The 15,063-nt window shown below is 37.4% G+C and overlaps 1 pseudogene; it reads right to left on the bottom strand.

Moving 5' to 3' along the window:
• Nucleotides 1-10,347: 10,347 nt before the first annotated feature.
• Nucleotides 10,348-13,654, bottom strand: LOC103479197 (sorting nexin-16-like; annotated as a pseudogene).
• Between the last annotated feature and the right edge of the window lie 1,409 nt (nucleotides 13,655-15,063).

Below are 15,063 nucleotides of genomic sequence, written 5' to 3' on the forward strand. Positions count from 1 at the left end.
ACTTTTACTTGGAAATGTTTCTGAGGGCCCTGGGATCCACTGACAACCTGTCCAGAGTGCACCTTGCTTTTTCCCCAATCACTGCTGGAGATAGGCACCAGCCTGATGTGACCATGTAAGGATAAGAGGTGCAGGCAAAAGATGGATGCCTCAATGCTTCCATGAGCAGAAAAAGAAAGATAAGTCCAAAGGACTTTAGGAAGGTACTGGACTCCAAAGGGTGATAGGGGAATCTGTGTCAAAACTGAATTAGAATTCCATTTTTCACTATCGGGGAGTATTTGTCAAATTACACCAACCAATCCAAATCTGAAAAAGAAGTGTATTTCACTTCTGTTAAAACAAATGTCTCTGTAAATTGGCAAATGATGAAAAATACCTTACAAACAGTTTATGTGACGCACCACGGCAAAAGTGGGAACAAGTTCGTAGAGCACAAATGGAGCAAAAGTAGAAATCATCAATTTCTGAGAAAATAGAGAATTTTGTTTTATTTTAAAATATGCTAGTTAAAGATGTAAAGAAACCACTAAAATACTAAGCTTTGTGTTTAAATTCAGCTTGTTTTTTGAGTAATTTCAGCCCACAGCACGTTGCTGTGTCTGGGAGGATAAACACTGATTAGCATACGGTCTTTGATTGGCTGCTCACACATCTGTTGTTGTTGGTTTGCTTCATAAAACTTTGCTGTTTAAGCAGATACTTCCTGTTTGGATTTCAACACCAGAAACAATGGGTTATGGATGTTGCAGTATGTCGCTATGGCATTACTTCTTTTTCCCACGCTGACTCTGATCCAACTCCAGTTATTAAAAACTCCAGAACAGGATGAAGCGGAAAAGTACGACGATAGCGGCTACATTACTTTAGATAACATTCTAAGTTTCCAATTGAAGCTAGCTGAATATGAGGAAGACGAAAAATGTTTTGGACTGGTGGGCAGAGGAGCTGGGAAGCAACATATCATAATCTGTTGCCACAACAACATTCGAAGACGGAGATAGTGAAATGGAGAAAATCCATAATTTTGACTATAAATGCTGCAGGAGAAGAAAACCAAGTTCTCCACTTAGAACACTGCCATGTGGCTGCAAACTTTCTCCAGAGTGTGGATGGATTCTTTTGCAGCAGAAAGAAAGTGGCAAGACATGAGACTAATTGGACATATTGAAGCTAACAGGTAACCATGACGACATCTAAAAAAAAGACAGATGAAAAGAAAACTTAGCATGGATTAAACTGAAGACTGAAGAGGAGTTGTACAATCACATATAAGTGGTCTGCACAAGGCCTGCAGGATCCTGGGATGGAAATTATCTGGACCTGCAGTTCAAGCTCTTCACCTGACTTCCAGAGACACACAGGATGGAGATGCAGGTCAAAGAGAGCAGCATATCCTGGTTTAGTTGAAAAAAAAAATCACAAAATGATGCAAACTGTAAAGTGTAACGATCAGGATCCAAAATCCATCCATCCATTCTTCTCAGATGTTTTTTCCTTTTACGACGGGTGTTCAGATCTTCAACCTTCCCTCACCTCAGACGCTGTGAGCGCTCCCTTTCTTTTCTCTTTGTGTGCAGCTTAAATTCATTTCCAAATTAGTAATAAAGACTGCTAATACACAGAAAACCTTATGTTGTAGCTGTTCAGAATGAGCTTTATCTTCATCCCGCATCTAAAGCCCACACTGTCTGGCTCTCGTCGACTCCTTCGGATAGCTGATGCTCCATCTTGGTGATGGATTCTTCAGGACTGACAGTCCTGGTGCTGGAATCATGCAGAGTTCTCTTCAAAGTCTGCGTTCAGTCTTACAAGACTAAGCCCTTAGATTTATTAGGAAAGAGACTTGTTTCTTTGTCAGTTGCTTATAACTTTCTGCCGCTTTTAAGAATAATCAGCAGGAAGTATGTCCTACAGAGCTGAGAGAAAGTATTTGCTCCCTTGCAGATTTCTTTTTTTTTTTTTGTTTGCCGTCTTTATCACACATATGTTTTAGATCATCAATCTGATTTCAATATCAGGCAGCGATAATCTGAATAAATACAAAACAAACCAAAAAAACGGTATTGTTGGGGAACAAAACCTTTCCAAACCAAGTTTGCCTGTGTCTAAGTATAACTGGCCTCCTGGTTATACCCAAAAGTTTTTGGGTGGATGAGTTCAAATCACACACAGGCCCGTTTACATCTAAAACTGTAGAAGAAATAAATCACTTAAACAGAACCTGTGTGACAACATAAAGTAGGTGAAAAACATAACAAGGCACACATCATGCACTGATCTAAAGAAATTGAAAAACATGAGGAATAAAATGATCATCAATCTGGAAAGAACTAGAAAATCATTTTTGATGGCTTTGGGAGTCCAGAAAACCACAGTGAAAAGTATTATCCACAAATGGAGAAACCATGAGACAGCGGTGAACCTTCTCAGGAAAGGCCTCTCCACCAAAGTTATTGCAAAAGCACATCGATGTCTCATCCAGGAGGTCACAAAAGAACCTGGACGAACAGCTAAAACACTGCAGGCCTCACATACCTCTGTCAAGTTCATGACTTAAAGGGGCAGTATGTGTTTTCAGGCACAAAACACAATTTCATAGAACAATCAAGAAACTATGTTAACATCAGTTGTTATAAAAATGCTGTATATATCAAATATGACTTAAAAGAAATTCAACTTTTTAATTTAACACCTTGAAATTGATTCTCTGTCTCTTTAAAAGCTCCTGCTCCTTTTGAAACTCCGGCTTCAGGAAGTCATCACAACATGGCTTCTCTATTAACCCTTTAACAACAGTTTTACCAGGGTTTTATTAAGAAGGAGCTCAATGAAACACTGGTAAAGAGCCCAGCAGGTTTTTGCTAATTGCTGCTGACTAGTCTGAAGGAGCAGCAACAGGAAGTCGCTCTGTGAGGCAGAAGCTTGGAAACTGCAGCTCTGGGGAGGAGCTGCGCCTTGAAGGCGGTGCTAGGTCCAACCATGCAAACCATGCAATCACAGCTGAGTGATTGCATGGAGATTAAAAAATTTCTCAAACACTGGAACAGTCCATGAAAAAATCAAGGCCACACTCGAGGAATGGCATTATGACACGATGTAAAACTCAGAGAAGTCTATTTTACATAATACTGCCCCATTAATAAAACATAAAATGTCATCCATGGGAGATCGCCAAGGCCAAAACTACAGCTGATAGAAAAGAACATCAAGTTCTAGTCAAAATCCAGACTTAAATTGAGATGTTTTAATCAGGATTTGTTATGCTCAAAGTGTGGCTGAATTCAGTCAATTCTCCATAGAGAAGTGTGCACAGTGATGTAAGAGTGGGTAGATTTCTTGTGAAGAAAACTGTGAGGAGTTTGTATATGCATTATGCTTCTCTTTTCCTTTTTTTTTTGACAGAAAAAATGCGGTGAAGTTTTGGACGCCATCATCTTGTACTAATTTCATGGTCTCACCGCTCTGATTCACAGGAACCCATGAGCGAGATCGTCCACTTTTTCTGGGTCTGGTTTTAACCGAGTCCAGAACCTGCTCCGCGTTATTTCTGGATGTTGATTTAATAAAACAATACCGGAAACGATAAGCTGATAATCTTTACCTCTACTGTACCTTTCAAAACCTTGATATTGCTTACATTTAAAGCTAAAGCTACCCAGAATTGATTTGACATGCATGACATTTTTTCAAAGTTTGATGTAAACCACCTGGACTGTTCCAGTGTGTTCCTGAATATGAGACATGAAGCAGGCCCCACTTAGAAGGCCCTTAAAAGGCCGGCATGGGTGAAATGTGTACAGAGTTTCCTGATTTACACTGGGAATTCAGCAACAAGCTTGAAAGAAAAGAGGAGTCATCACGAAGCCAAGCATGAGCAGTTAATTCATTGTTTAAGGAAGGAAATCTTAGTCTTAGTGGTTTTGACTAGTGGTGCACCGACTGCAGTTTTCTGGCCGATCACAAATGTTTAAAATCCGACCTGTCAATTATGATTTTTTTCTGATATAATATTTTTTCTCTTTTGAAAGATTGCTAAATATAGCCACAAAGATGCTAAGTTGGCAGCATATCTATCTCAGACACAAGTTTCGACCGATCACTGGTTAAGGAAATCGGGGCTGATTTATCGGTTCAGCCCTAGATTTGACTTTATGATTGGGTTGGTAGTCAGAGCATAGTCTGACAGTCTAAAGTAAATGTTTGTGTAAGAGTCCCATAAAACACCCAGAATTATATTTTTACAAAGGCGAGTCGGAACATGAAAAATCCAGAAGATTTTCCATGTTAAAAATCTTAAAGACAACTCACTTCAGTTCAGTTTGAGTCCATGTTCGGTACAATCTACTCCAAATAACAGAAAGCAGCTCACATTTTACTGCCACATACATCCAGTCCTGCAATGCCTGGTTGCCAGATTTTAAAATAGTTCTCTGATTTTCAAAACTTGGCGATTAAAAAAAATCTTGTTTTTCACTGACATACATGAGTTCAGAGTAATCAAACATGGCCGACTGGGGAGAAACAATGGTGATAGCTGGGGACTATATTTAAGAAAGAAAAAACAATAAGTCTCCAACGTCCACCGGACTTTTTTAGGCACCATGACAGTTGTCAAATTTTATTACTTTTTTTTTACTTTACATCATATTATCATGTTATTCCCTCATCAAAAACATACCTGGAATGCTGTTTTGATTCTTTCATGCATGTTTGAAAAATATTTTAATCTCCATGGCAACCATTCAGCTGTGTAAAACACCTGGTTGCACCTAGAGCCGCATTTGAGGTTAAAGCTCCTCCTCAGAGCTGCAGTCCCAAGCTTCTGCAGCCTTCCCCCACTCAGCTCCTTCAGACTAGCCAGCAGCAATTAGCAAACACCTGGTAGAACTGCTCGTCAGCTGAGCTCATTACACGAGCTACCTCTCAGTGAAGTGCTGGTAAAAATGTCGTTAAAGTGTTAATAGAGGAGCCATGTTGTGATGACTTCCTGAAGGCGGAGTTTCAGAAAGAATTAAGGCGTTAAACTACAAAGTAAAATTTTTTTAAAGTCATGTTTTACAGCAGGATGTCCATGAAAAATACATAATACTGACCCTTTAACACAGCGCTCAACTGCAAAGGAGAGTTAACCGAGAGTCTGCTGACCACTCTGCTGACAAGTCTTGATACTTCCTGGTTCCTTGTTTGAAGTTAGCATTAGCTAAATGCTCTTTAATGACTCCCATTTTGTTCTAACACCGAATATCCATCCCTGCAGCCTGGATAAGGTATCTGTCTGTTTGTGGCTCCCACTTCTGATCCTCCACTGGAAGTCAGCCACTTATTGGTCTGCGAGAAGAGCCTCCACTTGCCTTCAGGGGGACCGACTAAAGCAAAAACACAAGTCGACCTTAATGCTCTGGCTCCAGTCTGAGAGTGAAAAATGTCCAGCTTCCACACAGCTGTGAAAGAGTAGCTTCTTTCCACATCAAACATCTCGCCCTGCAAACAGCAGGACTCGCTGAGAGGGAGGAGAAAGCATGCTTGCCATCACATTGACCATCGAAGTTTTACAGCCCATGAGGCCTGCTGTCGCCCAGCAGATTCTGAGCACATAAAAAAAAACCACAAACAAAACCAATACAAGATAACTAATGAAGTCAAAGTGCAGTCCTGACACTCTTCCTCTGGCTAGGGAACAAACATAGATCAAGAGAAATTACTTAATAGTAAACAAGCTAAACACAAACACATGTATTTTGTGTATGGAACCGAAACATGCTGGCTCAAAGCCATAACCCCGTTGAGTAACATCCACCCAGGCCTGGATCGGTCCAGTCCGAACCTGGACTTGGTTTGCAAACACAATAACCCAGATTGGTCTGTTTTCATCCCAGGAGTATTTAGGATGCCTGTAAACCTTTGAGTGTATCCTGCGTCGGTGTGTGTGGTGCCTCTGATTCAGTAAAGGAAACCCGCTCTCAGCTGGTACTTTACCAAACACCAACACCAGGTCTCTCCTTGCTTGACTGTTGGGTTAATTTGTTGATTGGTTTGTTTTTTGAGGAATTTTTCCTTTTGCTATCCCACTCATGGTTGGTTATGCTGGAATTCAGATTTATATGAACAACTGATTTATAGTTGGGCTACTTCCTAAAGCATAAAGCTGCTCTTTAATCGTCTTGTATGTATAATGTGTATAATGTTTTGTTTTTAATCCGCAAAGTTTTACTATGTTTTAATTATATGTTATGTTAATTATGTTTCTCTACAGACGAGGTCACAGTCTAATGGTTTAAACTTTTTTTCCTTAGCACAAGCTAAGGGAAAAGAAATAAAAAGCTTAGCCAACTTTCCAGAGCCACCTAGCAAGACAAAATCAACAGCAGCCGCAGCTATAATTTTCAGTTTGTAGCCTGGATGCTTCAATTGTGGGCAAAATGTTCTTGTTTTCACAAGACGAGATGAAGAGCAGATGCTCTCCGGCGGTCCTGACCCACAAGAGCGGTTATACCAGCAACACCAAAAAGGCTGCAGCTCAACACATTTCACACAACAAGATAGCATTAGCCACTGATCTGCAAACACTTGAATCCACAGAGTCACTGAACTCATTTGATGTAGGGTCTCCTTGGGTTAACCCATTAGTCTCAGTAGGCACACTAGTAAATACTAGTTGCTTTCTTTTTTTTTTTTTTTAAAGGGGGCGGTATTGTGGATTTTTTTTGTCACATAGTGGTGACTTTATACCACAGTCAAGTAACTGTGCTACCTTCAGTTGGTAAAGAAATGCTGTACATATCAAAAATAACTTAAAAGAAATTTGACGTTTTGAAATTGGGTCTCTGTCTCTTTAAGAAACATCTGCTCCTTCTGACACTCCGTCTTCAGCATGTCATCACAACAATGTTTGTCCATCATGCCTTTTGCAAAAAAAAAAAAGAAAACTTGTCAAAAAATGACTGAGGCTATTATTTTAGGAAGGTGATAATATATGATCATTTATGGGTCTTCAAATCTTCCACACACACAGTACTGTACAACCACTGTCAGACACAAACAATTAAAAGCTAAAAGTGGAAAATTTAAGATGCAACACAAAGTATCTATCCAGGTCTTTGCTTTTGATTTCACTTAACACATTTTTTTAATCATAAGGAGCCAAAACATCCACTGGCTTTTACTAAAATGCAGACTTGGGCATGCCCATTTAATGAACCTGACAAAATAAACAACAGTTATCAGAAACCTGCTGCTGTTGATGACAAAACACACACAAAAACAATCTAGAAAAAGAGATGGATATGTTTTGCAAGACACTTTTTGTTTCAAATCTACAATGATTCCTGTGTCACTGAAATCTGACTAAAGAAATCTGACTGCTTTGCTTATTTCATTAAAGTATTGTGTGTTAGCTTGTTATTCATTTAGCAGGAAAACAGAAAATAAACGTTTTTTTTTTTTCAATCATAATAATAAAACAAAATACTAAAAGTTTTGCTTGTTAAATGAATAAATAGTTAAGTTACCAATAAGTCTAGTTTCATAAAGCGATCATCCAACCCGATAGACACAACAAGGTTCAGTAACTAAATAAGCTGTTTTCTGCTGGCAGAGAGGGCAAAACCAAAATATTCAGCTCTGCTGCCCAACTCACAATTGCATTTTTCTGATACATGTGCATTATATTTATTATTATTTATTACAGCAGAGTTATCCAGGACATGTTCCTGGTTTACTGACATCTGCTTTGGTTTGTTCTGGTGGTCCTCGAAATTCTTCCCTACTGGATTTCAACTCTGTGAAGTTTCTGAAACTCCACATACTTGGAAAATTTTTAGGCTGTTTGTGCTCATTATTGAAAATCGCAAGTAGTGGATTTTGAACTTTCTCTGAATGCTGCCGTAAGCTAAAAAAAAATTAATAAAAACATTCCTCCAGCTATAAGCCACTTAGAAGACCTCCCCTTGCTTCGCCTTACATTTCTTAAGACACAAAGTAGTAGATTAGTTCAGAGTTGTGTTCTTTCTCCTCCAAATTGAAATATTTTTAAGAACTAATTGATTTTTATCAGTTCAGCAGCTGTTCAGAAGAATATGATTCATTGTGTTATCAGTATTGGAGGAAAACCTTGAAGAAGCTTTGGAAAAATAGTTGATCAAGCCATATTTACAATCCTCTTCTTGGAAATAAAGATATAATTTTTTGTCAAATGTGATATACTTCTGAAAATGGGATCACCGCAGTTAGATTATGGCAGACTCAGAAATCTAAATTAAAAATCACAAGTCCTCACTTGGCCGTCGCAGCAATAAATGTTAAGAATTCATAAATGCCAAAATTTTCTTTTGGAGTAAACGGCAAATGGGAACACAACAAAAACAGGAATGCGCAGCTGAAAAGGTGCACGAGAGGGTCCCAGATGAAGCAGATTTATTGAGTGAAACAAAAGCACATCTATCCATCTTTTATGTCTGGATCAGGATTCAGGATTGCAGGGGGCTGGAGCCAATCCCAGCTTGGTTTTTAGCAAAGAAAGAAAGAAAAAAAAACCCAGTTGAAAGTAGGCTAGTGGGACAAAACAATTCCCAGTGCTGGCACGTCTTTTTTATAGACACAACGTGTTTTCACGCTGAGCAAGTGGAGATGAAAGTTAAAGGGGAGATAAACAGAATGAGAAAAACGACAAACTTACTGATATTCGACAGGATCTGATCAAAAGAGTTTCTGTTTCTACAACTGGACATGAGAAATAGGGGGAAGTTAAAAAATTATATTAGACATTGATGGTTTTGGTAAGCACAAACCCCAGCCCCTAATATGTAGATTAATTTCACAAAATGATGTTTACAAATTTTTATTTTTATAAATTATGATGATTTTCTGTTTACAACTAATGAAAAGACAATATTTAAGATTTCAATATTACATCGAACTAATAAAATATGTATATATTACTATGCAAAAATGAGGGCTTAGTTAAAAGCAGCTTTAACATTTGCTTAAAAGTTATTTTCAAAAGATAATCCACATTGGTGAACATATTCTAATTTATTGATTTTAGGTTCGGCTCAAATCCTGAAGTCAATCTTTTCACCTGTTATTTTAGATTCCCATACATGAGTCCATTCTTAGCAGTTGTTTTTAATGTCATGAATGGCAGCTAAAAGTCTTCTCAGAGGTTTATTTTGTATTTTGATATTTTCCGAGTAAAGAGGCATAAAAAGGCCAGTCAGTCCTGCAACAGGACTAGAATGAATCAGCTCTCCTTTCAGATATAAATGTGCTAATTTTATATTGTTTCGAAAGTGCAAAAAAATTTCAAAAACTTCTGTTTGTTGTCCTCTTTAGGCTTTTAAGAATCACCAATATGCCTCTGGATTCAGTAGCTTCACTCTTTAATTTACAGCACCACCTTGTGGTCACTTCCTACTTTACTTCCTCTCCTACTGATGTGCATGCAACACAGTTACTCCTAGAGGCACAATCGAATTCCGAAACAAAAATGTATTAACAACAACCTACACAAAATTGATAAACTGTATAATTGCACCTCTCGTCGTGGCAACATACATGGAGTAGCTCTGTTACGATGATTCTGATTTGTTCCTTTTGAAGACCTTTAGTTCATCTTTATTTGATCGAGGTCCAGCACTTTCAGACGAATATTCCTGGACCTGGAGCTAACCCCCAGCTGTTAGCATGTCATGACAGTCATGACACTTTCTTCAGTCAGAGGCTTATTCAAATTCAATGCAAGACTGACTGCTACTGGAAATCCATCCTATCCTCAGCATTACTATTCATAACAACGCTTGAAAATACTTTATAACAGCATTTAGCTTCAATTTGGGATAAACAAAGCATTTTTTAACTGAATTAATTTAAATAAAATTTTAATTGATTAGAATAATTGGAAAAGCTTTTTTGAATTTTTTTTGTTTTACCCTAAGCACTGTTTTTTGTTATTTTCTTTCGGAACTGTGCATTTCTGTAGGGAAATCTACATAAAATCATTTTTTCATGTCATCCACTCTGAAATCTAAGTCTTTTAAAATCTATGAAGGTGATAAAAATTGTGAAGTTTTCATCTTTGAAGAGTTTACCTACTGCAAGTAATATATTTACTGTTCACAATCTTTGCACAGATCCCCACTTCTAAAAAAAATCTCTTAAAGATAAAGCAGTTAAATCACACATTACTGCTGCACTCTGACTTTATTATTCATCAGTGGTACAGAAAATGGAAAAACAAACATTTAAGCTTCACCATATCAAGAGCGCTCAAAAAAAGACTATCTAAATACATTTTCTTATATAAATAGTTCTTTTTTTTTCTTACAGCTGATTCAGGATAAAAAGCTTCTAGTTCCAGTTTGTGTCTTGATTTAATTCTTCCCTGGTTCGTTTGTCATTCTGAGAATTCCCAAATCCCAAATTCTGCGTCTGTTCATTCACGTGTGTCTTCCTTTTTGTGTGGATGAAATTCCAAAGCCCTAGAGAAAAATGGGAAAACAAAGACTTTTCCGTGCATATGTGAGATTTTTCTGATTTTCTCAAAGTTACAAAGTCGACTGTTTTTACCTGCCTTTCCTCCACAGCAGGGCGATGTAGTTCTCTTTATCCTCTAAAGATTTGGTTAACGAGTCGACTTCTCTCTGTTTTTCCAGGAGTTCTCTGAGGAGACGATGATTCTTTTGCTCCAGGGTTTCACATAATGCCTGCTCAGCAGACAAACAGTGTTTGAACTGAATCAGAAAGTCAGTATTCAGCCCGTCTGAAAAAGCTAAACTCACCCTGCTTTCCTCTGTACTGTAAAATGGACTCAAAGGGTCGTCCACAGACAGAAAATATCTCACAGGTTCGCTGAGAAACCAGAGATCTCTTTAGTAGCGGAACATAGACGACTCAGGGTGCCGTCTGCAGGAAGGGATTGTACCTTGTGCTGATATGTTTGTGCAACATCAGACTCTCCAGAAAAGTCTGCAGTCCCAAACGCCTCTTCTCCAGAAAACTTCCATCATAGTTGTCTTTGAATCGCCGTTTAGGAGGCAGCACTTGATAGAAACCGGGGAACAGCTCTCTAAGCTGCAACAATGACACAGATAAAATGAAAAAATATATATTTGGTTACCATGGCGCTAGATTACAGAGAGTCAACATAACTTTTTAACAATGATTTCATTCATAAAGCAGCCTAAATGAGCTAAATTTGTGAAAAGGTAGTTGTAGTTCTTCTTATATCATAAATTAACTGTCATTAAATTAAAAACAATTCTGAGTATAATTGTAGGCACAACTATGCATGATTACAGAACCAGTCCATCAACACAAAGTAGGCTCAAAGGTTTCAGAAGGCAGAACACGGCTGAAGAAATTCAAGATTTAAAGGGTCTGCACTATGTTTTTTTTTTTCCCCCAGTCACGTAGTAAAGTTTTATAGCGCAATCAAGTTACTTTGAGTTGTTGTAAAAATGTTGTATATATAGAATATATACAGTTGTAATTTGACTTCGGAACTTAACATCTTGAAATTGGGTCTCTGTCTCTTTAATAAAACTCCTGCTCTTTCTGAAACTCCGCCTTCAGGAAGTCATCACAACATGGCTCCTCTATTAGGCCTTTATCAACATTGCACTGAGAAGTTGCTCCTAAAGAGCCCAGCAGATGCGTAATTCCACCGGGTGTTTGCTAATTGATGCTGGCTAGTCTGAAGGAGCTGAGTGGGGGAGTCGCAGAGGAGGGCTGCTCTGTGAGGCCGGAGCTCTGAGGCTTGGAAACTGCAGCTCTGAAGAGGAGCTTTGTCCTCCATGGCGGAGCTGGGTCCACCCAGGCGTTTTACACAGCTGAATGGTTACCATGGAGATTAAAGGATTTCTCAAACATGTATAAAAGAAACAAAACAACACTCTAGTATGTTTTTGGTGAGGGAATAACATAATAACATGAGGTAAAGTTTTAAAAGTTTAACTTCTTATAAAGTTTCCTTATAAGAATCTTATAAACCTACAAAACAGATGCAGCTTTGTGAAGTTATTGTTGAGCGATCAATATAAAGATAAAGTATCCTGGACATACATCTTGTTCTTGATGCCCCTGAGTAGGTGAAAAAGAAACAAAGAAAATACATATGCATCCACTTATTCACAAATATATACAGTAACATAAGAACAAGACATTGTCTGAGTCAAGTTCTTGTTTTATGTAATAAAACCTTATTTAGAATGCAGTTAGCTTGAAAAGGAGTGGAAAGAAGACAGACTTAGTTACTCCCACTCCCTTTAAAAATAATCTAAAAATCTGCAATACATAATGAAATAATATTAAATTATTGTTAATTCTACACATGTAGTGTACACGGTTATTACTTTTTAGCATTCTTTGGAACTGCTGTGGCTATCAACTTCTGTTTTTTGGTTTTTATTTGTGTGTTTTGGGCTTTTCTGTGATGTTTCTCTTTTTAGTAATGTCTGTAGTTTTTATCCTAATGCTTGTGGTGTGAACACCAGAAATAATAGTTTCTACTATGGTACGGACAAATGGGGGATCCTTAAAAAAGCTGACCAAAACTAAACCATTAATTCATTTTTAAAAATCTGATCAGTTTTCTCTTAATCTAAATATGATGTCACTCCCAATCTACCATCACAAATACTAAAATAAAAAAAAGACAAAGCTGGCATCTGAATCATTTTCTAAACTTTTGGCTGGGAATGTTCCTGTAAAACTGTTGGTCATGCGACTAAACTTTGCAATAAACCCTCAAAAGAATTACCATAAAAACAAAAATCCGAAAATGAAAAGAGCAAGCAAGTGTCATTACAGATTTCTTGATTTTCATTCAGGATACGGTAGGGCTGGACGATATGGCTGACAAACGTATCACCATATCAGCATTTCATATATCGATAATTATTGATTAGTTGTTTTTTTAATATCTGAAATACTGGCACCACATTTTCTGTTTTATCCACAGTTTTCACTCCATGTCATTGTTGTTGTTTTTTTTGTTTGTTTTTTTTAGCTGTTATGAGTCACAGTGATAAAACCTGAAACTGTTGCTGTGACTAATTTGGTTGTTGCTACGTAACCAAAGAAAGAGTGATTTTGGTTGATGTCACCAATCTTATAGCTGTCCGTAAGAAGTTGAGCAGCTAAAGCTTTTCCTCTGCCTACGTCCCCCAGAATGCCGTGGGAATCTGGATGGGAATTCAGTGAATATTCTATATTTTGAATTTCGTCTTCGAAATAATGGCCTAGATCATTTTTTGACAAAGTGATTCTTTTTCTGCCTTAATCATCTTTTGAGGAAAAAATGACTTAAGCCATTATTTTAGGATGAACACAATATTGAATATTGTATCAGACGTATTACCTATTGATATTCATCATATATCTGCTGTGATATTTACTGTTTTGATTTATTGTCTTTATCTGGGACCAGACTTCCTACCGTGAACTTTTCCCTCTCCTTCAGAATCTCATAGCCCAGCAGAGTTGCACTGATAGGTTTCTCTTCTTTCTCGGTGTTCCCTGGCCTGTCACTCTGCTCTCCTCTGGGTCTGCTGCAGGTCTCATCTACGGTGAACAGAGACGCTCCTCTGTTCAAACTGGAGCTGTTCACTATGAACCAGTTGACAGATAAATGGACTGGAACAAACGGGTCAGCCATCCGACGTTTTTTTTTTTTAAGTGAACACCTGCTGACCCACACGAAACAAGTTCATTCATAGCCACAATGAGAAATAAATACAAGAACATCATCCTGACGGATTCTGGTAAGTTTACTTACTTCAAGTTAGAGTCGCTTTAATCCCAGTTTCATTCCTCGTCCGAACTGTGGGATAGTCTCGCTGTCTCATCAAAAACAACAGGCCACTTTATGTGGCTGGATGTTGAGTAAGCAGTAGTTATAGTGCAGCAAGGAATTTATTGACCTTATGGGTTACACGCGTTTACGATTACAAAGGGTCAATGCACATACAGTCTAGCACCAGACAGGAGGGACTTCCTGTTTCTATTAAATGCCAATTCAAACCAATTAACTGGATGCTTCAGAGAAACTTCTCAGCCATGTCATATAAACGAAAGGTTACAACTAGCCTTGATATTTTAAATGGATTAAATCCTGGATTGTTAGGTTGTTAAATAATGGATATATTTTTTATCTTTAAATCATTTCTAGGACACAAAGGAGCATTAGCGAAGAAAAAATATTATGATAATAAAATCATAATATTCGGAGAAAACTGTAGTGTCACTAGAGTGCTAGAGTGTTACAAGTCATAATTGTACTAGAATAAAATTTAAATAAAACAAGAATAAAAGTTAGAATATTGCCAGAATAAATTTCCAATGTTAGGAGAATGAAGTTGTCATTTTATGAGAACATCATAAAAAATATTATTAAAAAAATGATAATGAAGAATGTTGAGCATGTTGTGAATTTGTATTCACAAAGATGCTCAATTTGTAGGTAATATTTTGTGTATTACCTTTACACAAAATGAAATACTTCAGCTTTTAACCACATCAGTATCAAATTATTATGAGTTGCTGGACCCTTTTCATCACCATCAAGCTTTGTCTGTTAGAATTAGGATTTTGTTTGAAAATTACATGATGGCCCCAATTTTTTATTATTATTATTTTTTATTATACCAAATCCAAATTGTCTTCCTCCATCTTCATCATACTTCAGCAAGCTTTTATGTTTTCCTCTGTTTACAATCTCCAAAATATCCAAAAGCAGACCATATCTCAAATCATAGACTTTGTTGATATGGCATTGCATTTCTTATCCTATTATGGCTGATGCCAAATGGCACTGCTGGAACACCTCTCCCGATCTTTTTTTTTTTTTAATGTTTGTTTATTTAATGTCATAACTTTTTATTTGTTGAAGAGAGATGTTTAAAAATAATTTATTTGTTTATTAATTTATTTCTGTTGTATCTCAAAATTAGTATAAGACCTGAAAAACCAAGAAAACGGTGACATTTTCTCTGAACTCACGGTAAACAAGCAGTCACATGGCTGAATGCAAGTTCAGTTTGACACCTTTGAGGAAAACCCCGATTT

The sequence above is a fragment of the Poecilia reticulata genome, chromosome 17 (genome assembly GCF_904066995.2).
Source record: "Poecilia reticulata chromosome 17, P_reticulata-male-v2, whole genome shotgun sequence".
Taxonomy (NCBI): domain Eukaryota; kingdom Metazoa; phylum Chordata; class Actinopteri; order Cyprinodontiformes; family Poeciliidae; genus Poecilia; species Poecilia reticulata.